Source organism: Diabrotica undecimpunctata, chromosome 8 (genome assembly GCF_040954645.1).
Source record: "Diabrotica undecimpunctata isolate CICGRU chromosome 8, icDiaUnde3, whole genome shotgun sequence".
Lineage (NCBI taxonomy): Eukaryota > Metazoa > Arthropoda > Insecta > Coleoptera > Chrysomelidae > Diabrotica > Diabrotica undecimpunctata.
In genome coordinates, this window is record NC_092810.1 from 142,861,304 (window position 1) to 142,878,356 (window position 17,053).

Consider the following 17,053-nt stretch of genomic DNA (forward strand, 5'->3'; position numbering starts at 1 on the left):
GATTTTAAATAATATCTTTCAGGATTTGTTATTTCATTAACCCAACATCGGTCGCATGTGTATCAAAATGATACAAGCTCGCCAATTTTCAATGCTATTATTGAACCCTAAAGTAAGGAGAGCCCACCTTCCTAGACCGGTTTAGTCTATTAGGGTGCGTTCATTACGGAGACCATAGCATGGTATCCTCGCCTAGAGCATAGCACTGACAGTGAACGCTCGCATTTAAAATAATGCATTTATTTTACGTGGCGATGATAATATAGTACCATCCTATGGTCCGATCCAGGGTCGGCGCCTCGTTATGAACGCACACTTAACACTCAGTTGTATTCGTAACGTCCTAGTGATTGAGTGTGTTTATATACAAGTGTATTGTATCATATAGATACATTGCGACATAACGTGTGAATGTTGTTTTACTTTGGTCGTATTTTAGGCTATTTTCGGCCTACTTATTATCGGTGAGTGGTATTTAATATTTTTATTTTCCAAACAATAAATATTAAAAATAACTGACTACTTTACTTTAATATTACCTTTTTGCCTTTATTACCCTCGTTTTTTTTTTTCATTAGTATTTTACGTTATTTTAACAAAAGATATAAATTATTAAGATATACATTAAGGTAGATTGTAAGACAATTCTGAGAAAAAATAGAGCTTCGCTAGAGCTTTCAGTTCAAGTCAGGAGTTTCCCATTTCTTTCCCTTCGTCAAGTACTGTCCTTTTGCAGGTTTTCTTAAAGGTTGGTTGACACGATCCAAGAATGCTTAGATTCTAACTTGGACCAAGTGGACTTGTACAAGTGTACTTGTAACAAGTTGGTTGCCACGATTAAATGACTTGGATGTCAAATAATCATTGACTTATTTTTATATTCCTTTATCCGTACATTCCATAATGCTTCCTCAGCTTCGTATAACTCCATAAATCTAACACTCTCCCTTTCAGACCATTTTCTTCTTGTGTTTACTTCTCGTTTTCGATTTTTCGACACAGACGCCATTTTAATTTTACAATACCACTCTACTTGGATCCAAGGAAGTTGGCCAGCGTCATACTTAACTTGGATAGAATCTGTTGATAGGTACAAGTGTACTTGGATGAACAGGTGACACGATCAAAGTAGCTTCCAAGTGTTGCGCGCGCAACGTCCAAGCAGACTTTAACCAAGTACACCTGGATCATGTAAACCCGCCTTTAGGTCTGCCTACGTTCTGTCTGCCTTGAGAATTCCAATCCAGCGCTGTCCTTAAAATAAATTGGAAAATTAATGAATTTTGGAAAATACTTTATTGCTTTAAGTATGTACATAAACTAGATTGCACTTAATCCGTTTAATATTAATTATTATGGTGAAACTAATCAAATAAATCACATGACGAGATAATCATACAAACCTCGGAAAATACTGATTTTAAAAATGTATAATACTTTGGTTCGAAAATTTACAGAATCTAAATTATGCGATAAAGAGTTTCAATATAACAGATGAATCCGCTCTATCCATTTTTGAAAGAAAGGTGCTACGCAAGATATTCGGAGCGGTCTGTGAGAACGAAATATGGAGGCGTAGATACAACTTTGAACTGCAGAATATCTACAAGCATACGTTTGGTGGTAAAGATATTACCACTATAATTAAGCGAAACCGCCTGCAGTGGGCAGGACATGTAGCCCGGGCCCCTGAGTCAAACATGATAAAAAAGATTCTAACAGCGCAACCCGTGGGAATGAGAAGACGGGGTAGACCAAAGCTGAGGTGGATGGACGGGGTAACACAAGATGCCGAGAAGATCGGAGTCGGCAACTGGAAGATGCAAGCGAGGGACAGAATAGAATGGCGTAGAAAGCTTGAGAAGGTCGAGGCCCTCTAAGGGCTGTAGCACCAAGATGATGATGATGATGAGTTTCAATGTACAGTATGTTCCTAAAAAACCTGATACGACTCTTGAAGCGTATTTTGTAGAAAATTGAGCAGTGTATTTTGAAGGATAAATACTTATTATTTACATACTGTCACTGTCACTGCCAAATCTTAAAATTTGTCAGATAACTTATTCTGTTCAATCTAAAAAATGGGTCCACATGCTAGCAAAGAACTAACACCAAGAATTGTAACAAAATTAGAAGATGGTTGGCCACTATCTGCAGAACAACAGTTGTTAATATTAATAAAAGATGGAGAGAACAAGAAACTCTCGAAAGAAAGCAAGATTCTGGAAGACCAAAAATATCCACCGCTCATGAAGATCGTACGCTTTTGGAGAGCTTAGAGGAGATTCCTTTTGAAGATGCGAGAACTGCAAGAATTATGTCACAGTTTCCGGGAAGAAAGACAACAACTTGGCGCAGAATTAAAGCATCGCGTCTTAGGGTAGGAACACGTAGAACGCGTGTTGCCGGCGCTGGCGATCAAGCGCTGACAATCGCCAACAAGCGCATGTGTATATTAGCATACTTTGATATGGAACGGTACATAAAGAACGCTTGTCTGAACTTGTCGCGTTTGCAATAGGCGCTGACCAGAAACAAGAATGTTCAATACATTATTTTCCAGCTTTTAGGACGCTCATAGTCCTATTTGGGAGTGTTTGTTTTTGTGCATTTACACAATATTTGAGGCTATAAAAGCATTTATTAACATGATTGACAACGATCAATTGATCAGTCTGGTATACGAAAGACGGGATAAACGAGTCAAACAACATTCCAACAGGAATTATGTGGAAAGGCGCTGGAAGGACGTGAGTGTTCAAATGAAAATCGAAGGTAAACAAATAATTTTATTATTTTATTATATTACAGTATCTATTTAATTTTTGTTGTTACATACAGCCTGTCGGTCCTAATACATATTGTAGAAACTCTTAATTAAACAATATGATTTCTATCATGTATAACATTTAGGGCAAAAATAAATAAGTCAAATAGATTCTGCACTATTACAAAAATATGTTTACACATCATAAACTAAAGGATTATTGGCAAAGTTCGTGGTGAATAAATCTCTAACACTTTTTGACTCATTTGTCGGTCTTCCGAGAGGTTTTTTTTTATTATTTGACACAGGAATTACTGCTGCATCAGCTAAATGATGTGTTATACCTTCCATATCAATAACGGTATTGTGCAAAATACATATACACTTAATAATACTATCTACTATTTCAATATCTGTTTCAACCCTCTTCGAAAGCAAACGCCATTTTGCATAAAAAATTCCAAATGCGCATTCAATTGTGTTTCTCATTCGAGACAACCGTTTATTATAATTTTCCTCATCAATGGCCAAAGCATCTCTTGCATATGGTTTAAGGATGTAAGGGAGTAGTGGATATGCCTCGTCTCAAACAAACACATATTATGGAGCTTTCACATTCGTTCCAGGTAAGAATGAGGGTTCCGGAATGTCAAGTTCCTGCTTGTTTAATAATAGAGCGTATAAATCAGATGCTTGGAAGGTCCCACCATCACTTTGTGATGCCATATCCGCCAACGTCGACTGTTATAAACCGATAATTCACATCAGCAACGCCTTTTAAGACGACAGAGAAGAAATGTTTGTAATTAAAAAACATGGATCCTGAATTACTTGGACACTTAACTCGGACATGCTTTTCGTCAATTGCCCCAAGCCCATTTGGAAAATTCCAAAGACCAAAGAAATCCTTAGCAGTTTCTAGAAAAAGTTGTTTGGTTGGTACTGGCATATGCAAAGGCTGAAGTTTATCCCATACAACTGTAACCACCTCTCTAACAATGTTCTCTACAGTTGATGAACCCACTCGGAAACTGAATGACAAAGCTTTGAATGATCCGCCTGTGGCTAAATACCTGAAACCAAATAATATGTACCTTTAATAATAAAATAATATAAATTCGCATAATTTAAATTAAGCTTCAGTATTCATAAATGTAGCTATACACAGATAGGAATTCGATGAACCATAATGTAGTTAGTTTCATAACACTGAACCTTCTTGTATCTACATATTTTACCCATTTTTTCTTTTATTACAGAAGACAAACTGCGCAAAAAGTGGAAGTATTTGCGTGGTCAGTTTAGTACAGGGTTGTCGAAAATTAAACGCCCCAAATCTGGAGATGAAGGTGGGAAAAGCACACCAGTAAGTGGCACTACTTTAAATCGTTGTACTTTCTGAAAGACATCATGAAATCACGACCTATCTCGAGAAATTTGACCCGAACTGAAACTCATAGGGACCAAGAAAACTCTCAGTGCAATGCATCTCCTGTGACAGCTCTTGATGCTACTGAGGATGAAAATGAGGATGTCGTCATTCAAAATGAACAATCACTAGACACTGCCGATGACCAAGATTTATTAGATTATGCTGAAGTAGGAAATGACTTTTTTCGTTCTGACGATTGTGCAGCATCGATTCCGCAAAATACTTCATCCAAGTCTCCTCATAATATAGCAACAACGTCACAGACTCGTAAGTCCCAGCCAATGTTCAACGTTAATATTAAACGTTAAAGGGCAAATAATTATACTGCATCTATGCTGGAAATAGAATGAAAAAAACTGGAAATCCTGGCTCGGAAGACCGATAACAAAAATAAAGAGGAGCCTGAAGACGAAGACTTGCATTTTTTCAAAAGCATTCTTTCGCACGTAAAAAAGATTATGCCAGAAAGAATTTTAGAATTTCGCGGGAGGATCCAACAATTAGTTCAAGAATTTGCGTACCCAAGTAATTTGCTTAGAATTCAGCCATTACTATCCGTGCAATCTCCTTCTGCACCACGGTCCCATGCTTCAACACCATCAACAACTCACAGTATTCCATCAGAACAAGACTCACAGTTTTATATTAGTACATATGGATTTATGGAGGACAGCGACCAATAAATAATATGTGTAGTTTTTATCCTTTGCATTATTTTGTAAAAAAAGCAATTTCAATAAAGTTATACTTACCTCAATTAAATGACTAATCGTTCTTCTGGAAGTATTGGTTGATTATGCCAGTTACACCTCTTTTTCGATAAACTTTCTTCTACTTTACTCAGGATGTAATTAAATGTGTCCAACTTCATCTTCATGTATCTAAAGAATCTCTGACTGTCCATTTTTAGCTGCGGAAAGAGGTGGTGGTACTCCCCGAATTTCTGCCGTTCACGATTAATTTCATGCACACCATCCTTCCTTCTATGTAAAATTTTTAAGTGGACATTTTCTAATAAAACATTTCATCTTCAGTTTCGGAATCCAACGACATCTTTCACTACGAAAAATTCACACATATCTCTTGACTTTAGCGGGAATAATTCTTAAGTAGCTGTTTTAGCAGCTTCATTTATATCACTGTAATATTCGGTGGAATTATTTCGGTATCACTTTCACTACTGATTTCCATTTTTTGAAATGGAAAATACTTTCGATAGTTGATATTATTTTTAATGCCGCCTCCTTTGATACTCAAAATTGTTTAAAACTAAAGAAAAAATCGTTCCAATAGTAAAAAAATCGTCCCGAAAATAATTGCTTTAGGTACGATTTTTGTATAGTGGAACTTTCAATTTAATAAATCACACCGAGAGTTTAGTTTTCGGAACGGCTGCAGAAAAATTAGTTTAAATAATTGTTAGACAGAAAGAATCGGGTGGATGTCTTTATATCATATTATTTATAACATTGCCATAATCTGTCTTTATATAATATTATTTATAACATTGCCATAATATTCAAATCGAGTACCTGCTGTTGAGTTTTTAATTTAGTATATATAAAAATGTTATCATTGTGTGTTATTTACGATCAATTAAGGTTTATATTGTCTGTGTTGTTTACGAAAAAGTAGATACGGTTATTTGTTAAGCTGTGTTTGTTTGTTTTAGTCTATGTTTTGAGTGTGCTATCAGAAGAAACAGGTAATGCAATGAAAAATATTCTAACAAATAAACGAAAACAATACTTTTTACTAAATTAAACGTCGATTCTATTTTAATTCAACTTATGTATATATGTGTGGAGAGGTTTGACTTCGAATTATGTTCTGAGCACAGATCTTATTAATGACACAGATCTTATTAATGAAATATTACTGACTTAAAATTAAATGTATCGTAATATACCTATTTTTAAATAGTATGTACTTCTTCTTTGTATATAAACATGACTGTCTGTTTTTCAATGTGCCTCCAGTAAGTTGTCGTTCCATCGTTTTCGTGGTCTTCCTACTGATCGTTTTCCTATTGGGGAACCGTCTCTTGCCGTCTTTACTACTCTATTTTTTGTCATTCGGCTTATATGATCATTCCATTCTACTCTTCTATTTCTTAGACAGTTCTTGAAGTTGTCCATTTTGCATCTACGTCGTATATCTGTACTTTTAGCTCTGTCCCATAGTAACTTGCCATCAATTTTTTTAAGTGTTCTCATCTCTGCTGTTTCTAACATCCTTTTTGTGCTCTGTGTTAGGTCGTGTTTCTGCCGAGTATGTCATTATTGGTCTGATGACTGTTTTGTAAATTGTGCCTTTCGTTTCTTTCCCGATATTTTTATTTCTCCATCATGTTCCATTCAGGCAGGCTTATTTATTTATTTCTCCAACTATATTAGATTGAAAAAAAAATTAATGTGAGTCGCTCGCGATGATCGATGCAAGATTGCTAGCACTCCAATAATTTTCGTAATATTTAGGACGGGAATAGGTAGTTATATTATACTGATAATTTTTTCCTTTTTTCCTGGTTTTTTCCTCATAATTTACTATGGAATTACTAAGAGGAGAATTTTACTGCCATCGTAGATGTGATTGTCTTTTTAAAGACGAGTTACATGCTATGATTTTTTTCTGGCAGATATTCTCAAGTTAAAGTTGATTTCATGTAATCGAATTAACTATCTTACAATAAAGTCTTCCAAGGAACGCAACTCAGCAATATTGGCAATATCATTTTAAAGTATTCTACTCTAAAATGTATAGTATATGTCTGAATTATCAATATGAATGAGTCAGATAAAAGTAAATTATTAGAAGAGTTTTTCAACAAATAACAAAAAACAAAATGTGTTTAATTTATTAATGTTTGTATTTTGAGAACGATTTCCGAAGTGGAAATTGAAACGTCAATAAACTTATTTTAACCTTTAATTGTGGCTTATTCCCATTAAAATAGTATCTACTTTAAAATGCCACAAGAATATAGCTTCAGAACAATATATGGTATATAAAAAACAGTCATGTCTAAATTCTAACAATTTACGAATGGCATAAAACGATACGAACAGGTATATAAATTGTTTTAAATGTGTTTTTAGTAATATTAAAAATAATGCTTCAACTGTAACTGTTTATATATTTATCTAGCATGCTATTATAAACGACGTCATATTTACTCAGCATGCTACAATAAACCACATCATTTATTACTATCAATTATTGAACAATATACTTCAAAAAGAAGTAATAAGATAACCATAATCCCTATTGCACTCATAAAAGTGTTTGATTTACAGTCATATTCGGGTCAAGATTAAAGTACGTTTATATTTTTTCCGTTTTAATGTGAATATAAAGGTAATATGTATTTTAAATTCCAAAAAAAATCTAATATCTAGAATCTAAAAAAAGCTATAGAGTTTGGCATGCCACCGTATATTTGCTACATTTGCTCCTATTAAGACCTTTACGTCATTTCTAGGACAATGTTGTATGACATTTTACAATAAAATTGTTCTTTTTTTTTTCATCCGGCTTCTTCTCAGTTGGTGCATGGGCATTTATTATTGAATATTTAAAGAATTTACCTCTGATTCTTAGTGTGCATAATCTTTCGTTGAGAGGTTGGAAGTCTATTATAAGGTGCTTTACTCTTTTATTGACTATGAATCCCGTTTCTAATTTGTGTTCCGTTGGGTGACAGCTATAATATATCGTATAATTCTTTTTCTCTAATATTTTATTTCCCAACCATCTCATTTCCTGAAGTGCAATTATATCGCTCTTATATACTTCTACACTGTTAATGAGAGACTGCGAGACTCCTAGCCTGTATAGAGATCTTACATTCCACGAGATTAATCCTAAATCATTATCCTTTTTCACGCCGAGTCGTCGTCTAGATTTCAGTCCGGAAACTTTACCTTGAATTCTAGTATCATGTTGTTGTTCACGGTGTCGGGGTGTTAACCCTACGCCCAACCCCCAACCTGGAGGACCAGTTCACCCGCTCTCGTCAGTTTCCGACTCAACTTTCCACCCGGGTTGGATACCGGATCTCCAGTTGGGTTGCTTGGTTTAACAGGAGGCACCAGCGTGAAGGTGAGAGTCGGATTTGAGTAGAAGGGGCTAAGTGGAGTAAAGTGGAAGCAACTCCATGTTTTCGCATTCTACCCCTTTACCCCCCTTGATCAGAGTGTCCTATCCACAAAAATCAAAACGCGTTTTAAAGGTAAAGAATGCATCTTTCTTTTACAATTTTGTATTTTGCCGCAAATAAAGTCATTTTCTGTAAATCTGTTCAATTAACAAATGTTGCGCGATTTTTACCATTTTTACAATTCTCGTGAAATCAATAAAATTTATCACTATAATTCAATGGCCATAGTGAAATTTCGATTTCTAGAGACCACTCATCAAAACCTATAACGTAAAATTTAAATTTTAAGTTGTGGCAACAAATATGAGGCATTTCAAATATGACTAAAAAACGCAGAATTTAAACTTTTACATTACAAACAATCACACGTCACGGGAAATGCCTAAAAGAAGATGGTTTTGAGTGTAGTTTGTAGCAGAAGATGGGTAGTTTTGTAAAACTTAACTATTGTAATTAAAAAAAAAGTTTTAAATGTTTTAGACCGTTTGTAATGTGTTAGCGTTTTTTAAGCATATTTCAAATGCCTCATATTTGTTGCTAAAACTCTAAACTAAAATTTCATATTATAGGTCTTAAAGATTAGGTTCTAGTTATCGAAACTCCACAGTGGTTGGTTAATAACAGAAATTAATTGTATTTATTCCATGATAATCATAAAAATTGGCAAACATCGCGCCACGTTTATTTATATAACGCCTTTATAAAAACTCAGTGTATTTGCGGCAAAATAAACAAAAAATGCCTACAAAAGCTGCACTCTTCACCTTTAAAACGCATCTTGATTCTTGTCGATATGAAACTCAGATAAAAAAATATCGAATTTTTACCGTCGAGCTGATACAAATTTTATTGAACATTGATTTAGCGCGCGTAACTGACATTAAAAATTGTCGATCGCTTCAAGCGATGTTTCTGATGGAACAGTTCATTCTACACAAAAAATACTAATAGACATTTTTGTTCAAAATTATCTTAGCTGCATTTTTTGTTTGAAATATTTAAAAAAGTTTAAAAGTCATAACAACACTATGACGTAATTTGCATTGCCTCTACCTACTGCGAAAGATAAAAAACCGCTAGCGGTGCATATTTTAATTTGACGTGTACTTCATGGATAGTCGTGTACCTATACCTAGATACTAAAATTTTTATTATATGGGCAAAACTCAATCATTGCTATTTTGAAAATCATTGACAGATGTATTCAAATAAATTATATCAAGTGTTGTTCGATATCCTACTATGTTCAATGTGTTACCGATCATTCGAAAATAGTCAAAAATGTTATATATTTAATAGTCTTATCAATAAATTCCTTGCACAACTGAAGACATGCAGTATATGAACTGTGACTAATAGTCTGATCAAAATAACACATAAATTGTAAACTAGAACTATTAATAGCGTTTTAACTTACAAATTAATTATAGTCAAAATACAATATTAACATAAACAAACAAACGAACTAATTGGACAAGATTCTCAATAATAAATATAATAATACATAGAATGTAGCGTGTTCTAGCATAAGTGTGCCATAAAAAGGAAATCTTCGCAAGATAAAATAAATAAATATACATTTTTAACCAAAAATTAATTCGCTTTCACAACCTTTAATTATCTATTCCTAGATCTAGGTCTCCTCTAATTGCTTCCATTTTCTCTGTCTGGAGCCAATCTAATCCACTGTTTGTCTGCGAATGGTCGTCTTATGTCGCATACTCATCTCTTATGAGGTATCTTTGTGTGCGCGTGCTTCGTCTTTCTTGATCTCCATTCCCAAACGTTTATCAAAATCCACATGAGTGAGTACCCAACTACCCATTGTGAACAGCTTGTAGTTGCTGAGAGAAAGACAGCGTCTTCTCCATTATCCATCTAATTATTTTCACGTCAAGTTACTTTCCGTTATACGGATATTGCGGTGCCAGCCGCCCTAAATATAGGGAAAACCTAATTATAAAAATTATAAAGACATAAATATATGATTATAGTTAAACTAGTAACTGAAAGGATGAATTAAGGAAAGAAATTGTAATTGCAATTACATACATATAATTTAAGGTCGCAACCAGTTGGAAAATATCTTATATTTTGGTGTTTTAATACGTTTTAACCTTTTTTTAACGTTTTAACGTTTTTAGGAAAATACTCGTCTCTGGTCAAAGAATATAAATGCATTCTGCGGGATAATTTGTGCCATTTTAATCTTGACCGAGGTGTAATGTATCACAGTGTAATCGTAGCAAACTTGAAACAATTTTGTTACATATTGTGTTGTGGTTACAGAGACAAGAAACTAAAGGTAAGTGCATACATTAATTTGTTTCTATTTTGCTTTGGAGCGATTAAATAAAATTAATACAATATGTTCAACTTTTTACTATTGACGTTTCAATTTCCACTTCGGAAAACGTTCTCAAAATACAAACACTAGTAAATTAAACAAAATTTTTTTTATGTCAAAAAAAACAAAATTTGTTTAATTTACTATGCTGTTACACTATGGTGCGGAATTCATAATTCATAATCCCAACAGGATCACATGAAGCAACATTAACTTTCTGAACCAATGATGCAAATATGACAGAGACGGAATTCACAGTGGTAAATGCGATAAACAGAAGAATGATTTCTGTGATGGAAGGTGTTTTAGCAGAAGAACAAAGTCCTGCAAGTTTTGAAAACATTTACGTTCATAAGGATCCAGTTATTCGCCTTATATTTTATTGGACAAAATAAATTAATTCTGATTGAATTCGATCCTATCCAATTGACATGAAACTGACATGAATTTTTCTTTAAATAAATACAACAAAGCTTTCTCATAAACGTTTATTGTGGTGTCTGGAAGAAAATAACCAACTGATTTATGAACAATCTGGATTTCGTCCTTTAAGATCGACTACCGACAATTTAGTAGATATAGAATCACATATTAATAACGCATTCTACAACAACCAAAAATGTATTGCAATTTATTTTGATTTGCACAAAGCATTTGATATGGCTTGGCATCACAAAATAATTTCAACACTGGAATCATGGGGCTATCAAGGAAATATACTTGCTTTTATTAAAAATTTTCTCCTAAATAGAAATTTCAAGGTAAAAGTAAACGGACTTCTATCTAATGTGAAATATCAAACAAATGGTACACCCCAAGGCTCGGTAATCAGCCCGACGCTTTTCCTTATAGCTATCAATGATATAATCAAATCAATGAACAAACCCATTCAAGCGAGATTGTCCGCGGATGATCTTATAATATTCTTAAATGGAAACAATATACAGAGTATGGCCAAATTATTACAAGATCAACTCGATAAATTTATAGCATGGTCTAAAAGGAGTGGTTTTCAATTTGCTTCATCTAAAACTCGCTGCATCATATTCTCAAAGAGACCAAAACAGATAAAAGAAATACCTACTTTAAAACTTGGTGGTCAAACACTTGAATATGTAAACACAATTAAATATCTAGGTCTAATATTTGAACAAGCTCTAACCTGGAAGGACCACATCAAATATATATCAGCCATATGTCAAAAAAGACTAAACCTCTTGAAATGTCTTTCTGGTACGAACTGGGGAGCAGACGGTAGAACTCTACTCATACTATATAAAAATTTGATCCGCTCTAAGATCGATTATGGATGCCACGCTTACTCGTGTGCTTCAACAACAACTCTAAAAGTTTTAGACACCATTCAAAATAACGCTCTTAGAATAATAAGCGGTGCATTTAGAACAACCCCTATCTTAAGTCTTCAGGCAGAACTGGGTGAACTACCATTAGATTTACGAAGACAGGAATTAATGCTCTCTTATGCATCGAAGCGGTACTCTTTACAATATCACCAAACCATTCGCTGCTCGAATATCCAGCGCACAAAAACCCACATTCCCTTTTACGAAAGATGCAGACGAATCATAAATGAATTAAACATTAAAGTCCCCGAAATCTATCCTAGCAAGATGCCAACTTCCCCTCCTTAGCTAATGTCTTCTCCTCACATAAATTTGGATCTATTATCAGAAAATAAAAAAGAAAGCAATTGTCATCTAATTAATTCTAAATATCAAACGTTAATTTCTCAATTTTCTTCCTTCAAACAGTTATTCACAGATGGATCTAAAACAGAGCGTTGTGTAGCATCTGCCTTTGTAACAAATGATGAAATAAAGAAATATAAACTAGCGGAGACTAATACTATTTTAACAGGAGAACTCTTTGCAATATATAAAGCCATATGTCATGTTACAAAATGTCCTGAAACTAATTTCTTAATAATTACTGACTCACTAAGTTCTCTAGAAATCATTTCAAAAATCTATTCTTCCCATCCTGTGGCCAAACTCATTAAACAAGAATTGCATAACCTAAACCATAGAAACATTGCTTTCCTGTGGGTGCCATCTCATGTTGGAATCACGGGAAACGATTTGGCGGATAAATATGCACGAGAAGCCTTAGAGGACACAACTATTGAATTCTATCCAAAAACTCCAGCGACAGATCTCAAATCATATTTCCACAGCAAAATAGTCAACATATGGAATAGCAGATGGTGTAAAAAACAGGCAAAATTACTTGAGATAAAACCAATATTTCAACCATGGTCTGATAGTTCCACCAATCGTTTTTCTCAGGTTATCATCACACGACTGCGGCTTGGTTATAGTCGCCTTACGCATGGACATCTGATGACAAGGGATCCACAACCGGAGTGTTATGCTTGCGAGACCCCGCTAACAATAAAACACCTTCTAGTGGAGTGCCCGTTACACAGTGCGGAAAGGTGTAAATTCGGAATCCCGGAGAATTTGAGAGAACTATTCTTAAAGTGCGGTGCCAAAGTGATTATCCAATATCTAAAAGCAATAAACTATTTATACAAAATTTAATTGTTACACTGTTCAATTATTGTTATTACTTTTCCTTTTTTTTCGGTAATAGCCTTACAGGCTGATGCGAGTTTGTAAAAAAAAAAGCTTTCTCATCTGTGTGTCTATTAGGGTAATAAGAGTTTAGCTGTATTTCTAAATCAAAAGATTATGTATGTTGTTATTCTTCAAAAATGTTTAAAACTTTTCCTAGTCGTTTTGTTGAGGGTTATGATGATTGCAGACATTTAAGTCAGATTATAGAATAACATGAAAAATCAAAAGGTCACGTTTGTAATACAAAATCTCGGATTTATTCAATCTTTTAAAACAACAACTGATTCACTAAATGAGAAATTAATAAATATGGAAAACTATAAATGGGTTTGTGTTTTAAAAATTATAATTTATGTTGTTAAATTTTTAGCCGGTCAAAATTTGAGTTTTGGGGTAAATATATATATATATATATATATATATATATATATATATATATATATATATATATATATATATATATATGACAAATTACTCAAGGGCGGACAAATTACTCTCGCAGCCGGTCGGCAGATACCCTAGCAACGGTCCTGACAATGCAATTGATTTGTGTCGACTATGACCACAAAATGTGCCACAAATTTTAGAATTATTGTCTTTTATTTATTTTTAAACAATATTCTAATTTTTGTTTTATCATAAATGTCTCTTGCTAACATTTATAACCGCAAGTACCCATGTTAACGTAGTAATAAACTTACCACTTTACATTTTAATTGTACCTATTTAATGACAATCAGCTTTTCTGCCTTAAACACCAATTTTAAATTAGCGTATTAACTAAACCGCAAATAAAGTTTATTATCAAAATTAGGTTTACCACATTTACATGAGAGTATTAATTTTTTCGGTAAAACACATGTTTCAGTTATAAACAGGAAATCAAATAGTGTGGTGCATGTAGACCTATAAATAATATTGGTGTGCTTTTTCATTTTTCTCTGTCGATCGCTTGTTCTTTTCACTGCTTTATTTTAGTAGCTATAACAATTTGCAAAATCACTTTTCAACAGTATACTTTTTTTTAAATTAATATACGTTTTAATACAATACTTTTCGTTTAATTAATCTTCACCTCTTTCATTCGATCTATATTTACAATACACTGGCGTAAGGCCGGACAAAAAACTGAAAACCACCTGTTTAATATTTTTCAAAAATCTATCGAATGACACCTCAACACCCTCTCAAGCGGGGAGGGGGAAAACTTTGAAATCTTAAATGGGAACCCCATTGTTTATTGCAAATTTGGATTCCTTATAAAAAAAGTTACTTTCTTTCTATTTCTATCACTGAACACTACGTGGAAAAGCAAACAAGCTTTATCTTATTTTTTTTTTATTCATGATAGATGGCGCTGTTATCACAGAAAAATATCAGAAGTCTGCAAACTAATTTTTATGGTAATGAATATAGTTTTTTAAGAATGTTTTGTATAATCAAAATCTGCATTAAAAAATGGAGGTTCCTATTTAAAATTTTAAAGTATTCCTCGTGTTTGATGTCATTCGATAGATTTTAACATCTGCAGTTAACATTATCTTTTGTACTCTTTACGTAAAGAAAACACGTTAAAATAAGAGTAGATAACTGCATTTCTCTTCTTCAAACTTTCAATTATTTTTACTATGTCATTTCTGTATATTAATGGCAAAAGTGTTTATTATTAATCTTTGAGATGTCTTTGAGTGCAGAAATTGTTGCATCTATTGTTGCTCTTATTCAGGACGGAAGAAGTCAAGTTTACGTAGCTGAAAGATACGGCGTATCACTCAGTACAGTGAAACGCATCTTTACTCGTTTTTTAGAGACATGAGTTTATATCCAACGTCCTGAAACAGGTCCCCAGAGAAGAACTCCCCATCGGAACGGCCGTTTTGTAGTGTCTACAGAACTAAGAAATCGTTATTCAACTACTGTAGAGATTAGAAATAGTCTTCAACATGTAAGAAACGTAAATGTTAGTGAACGAACCCTTAGAAGACTGTTAAATGAGGCTATTTAGAATGCTCGAACACCCGCTACAGGACCCGAACTTTCCAGGAAACATCGTGCAGTCAGATTACAGTATGCTAGGGAGCATCGCGATTGGAAGGCAGACGACTGGAGATATGTTATATTTACCAATGAGTCTAGATTTTGTCAACGAAGAGTCTGGAAAAGAGATGGTGAACGACATGCCAAATGCACTTTTAGCTGACTCAAGATCTTGTAAGGACACTAGAAAGAAACAAAGAATATATTACAGTCAAAGACTCTAGTTGGAAGCATGTTTCGTTAAAAAACAAGCATATCTAAAGTTTCTTGGATTCAATAAGCAATTTAGAGGAGAACAAAGGCTGTTGTGCATCAAAATTCAAGCTGGAAATATATTTATTTTAAAAAGCCTGATATTTTTTAAAACAAATGTCAGTGATTTTTTATCTAAGTCATGTATTTCATTCAACGATTACTTAGCCATAAATTGCTCGTGGTAGAGTTTTATTTTATTTAAAGCTTTACTTTTATATCCGAATTGTTTTTGCCAGAAGAAGTATAAAACACATTTATCATTGACAATATTTACTACTGTCTAAAACGAAATATTTGTTATTCACATCTTTCAAAATAAAAAGTTAAGCTGAATCATTCGCCTTGGTGGATTTAAATCGGTGTTATCTGCAATAAACTATATTGTAGTTTTATCTGTTTACTAATCAACTCAAAGTTTATTAATATTATCTGTTTATTGATCAAGATAAGAAAAAAATGAAATTTATTACGATACTACTTTTGATTGCTAAAAGTTACGAATTTGCGGATCAAAACTTGGTAATTAAACAATGGACCATTAGTTCAAGGGTTATTTAAGAATGAATAAATTAATCGAGGTAATGAGGTAATATTTTTTTTACTTATTTATATATAATCCATCCTACAATATTAGAATCATTTAAATAAATCAATTGAAAACTGAAATTTTTTAACGGTTCACAAACTTTTCAATATAGTAAAAATACAGATCGAGTGTACACGTAAACTCATCACCAATTAGTATAAATACCCTCGTACATAGTACAAACTCATCACCGCCATAAACCTAGGGATTTTAAAATAGACCCCGAGAAATTGGTAAACTCATCACTGGCCTACCTGCACCCCACGGCACGTATAGACCATAAACCCCTTGCAAACCGCTAAAATTTGGTAATTTGACACGAATAAATCTAAAATAGATTTATTAAATGCAAATGCAATTCATTGGTTTTTATTTGGGAATTCCACAAAATTCTATTTATAAAACTAAAAAAACGTTTTTTAGTTTTATAAAAAAACTTTTTTTTTTTCGCTACCTAAAACTACGCGAAACGAAAAATGTCTCTTCATTTGCCATTTTAGCATGGCCTTTAACATGGATAGTGAACTGCTCATTGATTACGTTTTGAGCCAACGCGGACGAAAAATAACAGTTATCAATTATTTCAAATTTCAATTATATTGCGAAAGACTTTAAAATCTAATTGCCTTTTGGGGACCTGTGCGACGAAAGGATGTAAGGCTAAATTTCATTCAACTGGTGAGTAGATTTTATACCGTTTTTTAAGTTGTTTCGCACTGGTGGCGGATCATTCTGATCAAACATAAAAAAAAAACAGCTTAATTAAGTTCTTTAAGTCAACTGTACAAAATGTTTCTTGTAGACAACGCATAATATTACATTGTTGTTTTATTAGTAGTAGTAGTAGTAGTAATTGTCGATTATCCTTTCTGA

At 33.4% G+C, this 17,053-nt stretch overlaps 1 protein-coding gene across 6 annotated transcripts in view; it reads left to right on the top strand.

The window, feature by feature from the left end:
* The window catches only part of LOC140448153 (monocarboxylate transporter 12-like), a 99,117-nt gene that overhangs the window by 43,197 nt on the left and 38,867 nt on the right, over positions 1 to 17,053 (top strand). Inside the window, exon 1 of one of the 6 annotated variants that reach the window (XM_072541249.1) lies at positions 5,803 to 5,904. The exons of 3 other annotated variants lie outside the window; for them this stretch is intronic. The gene's annotated coding sequence lies outside the window, so the exon portion shown is untranslated. Of the gene's footprint in view, positions 1 to 5,802; positions 5,905 to 16,152; positions 16,181 to 17,053 lie in introns of those variants that run through there. 2 more of the 6 variants (XM_072541251.1, XM_072541250.1) reach the window with 2 other exon arrangements.